Here is a 475-nt window from a genome sequence, read left to right as displayed (position 1 = left end):
TAGGACAGTTTCAATAATTAACACATTGCATACATTCTTCCTAGTGGCTAATTGCTGTACAAGATGCAGATATGATATCCTATTTACAAACACTACTAGAACAAATCCCTCTAATCATTAAGAGAATGTAACTATATATCTATCCTAACCATTTTGAATACACAGACACAAAATGGATATTCATCTGTATCCCCTTTTTTTGTAAAGTTCTGTTACTTGAATATTATAGATGTGTTAATTAAGCAAAATATTCTAAAAGAGTGCAGTAGTCCATAAGAGTATTGGGACTTCTGCTTCACTGGCAATGTCAGAAATTGTTCACCTGAGTCCCCTACAGCTCAACATAACAGCATGGCTTAACTTCTTATACTTCATTTTTATACTTTTCTGCTGGATGTTTAAGACCAAGGTAAAGTAAGACCTATGCAACAAGAGTTGTAGCTTTTGGGTCTGAGAAGGTCAGTGAAATCCCCTC

Source organism: Octodon degus, unplaced genomic scaffold (genome assembly GCF_000260255.1).
Source record: "Octodon degus isolate 3935 unplaced genomic scaffold, OctDeg1.0 scaffold00184, whole genome shotgun sequence".
NCBI lineage: Eukaryota > Metazoa > Chordata > Mammalia > Rodentia > Octodontidae > Octodon > Octodon degus.
The sequence above is the reverse complement of the archived record's forward strand: the minus strand, read 5'-3'. Positions refer to the sequence as shown.